We start from the raw sequence: 737 nt of genomic DNA on the forward strand, positions 1-737 counted from the left end.
TGCCTGCATGTCATAAGCATTTGAATATAAATTAAAATGTTAAAATCAAATCTGATATTGTTTTACCTTTTATTTGGTGTGTGGAAGGTGTGCGGAAGAGGGGGTAGTCTTATACGGCGAGTATATAACAAACTCTGTATTTTGAGTGGAAATGTTAGGGGGTCGTCTTATACGCCCAGTCGTCTTATACGCTGGCAAATACGGTAATTACATAGGAGTATGCCTACTTATAAAAGGAGGATATAATGCTGAATTTATAGCTATTGAATTATTTTTACTATGTTGGTGTTTATGTTAATATTTCATATTTTATATTTATCATGTTTACAAATGCATCTAGTTTAAAGCATCAACTGGTTATGCAAGATTTGTTAATTTTATATGTGTATGTATATGTAAAACAACAAATGTGTCTTAAAATTATTTTATTTTGGAATAATTTTAGACTGTGTTACAGTGGTTCTCAACCTGTGGGTCGCGAACAATGAAAATACATCCTGCATATCAGATATTTACATTACGATTCATAACAGTAGCAAAATTACAGTTATGAAGTAGCAACAAAAATAATTTTATGGTTGGGGGTCACCATAACATGAGGAACTGTATCAAAGGGTCGCGGCATTAGGAAGGTTGAGAAACACTGGTAGAAGTTAAAACAATAGTACAGAGCCGTAACTGGTTTGGCTCAGTGGATATAGCATTGGCCTGTGGACTGAAGGGTCCCAGGTTCGCAC

Source organism: Myotis davidii, unplaced genomic scaffold (genome assembly GCF_000327345.1).
Source record: "Myotis davidii unplaced genomic scaffold, ASM32734v1 scaffold3, whole genome shotgun sequence".
Lineage (NCBI taxonomy): Eukaryota > Metazoa > Chordata > Mammalia > Chiroptera > Vespertilionidae > Myotis > Myotis davidii.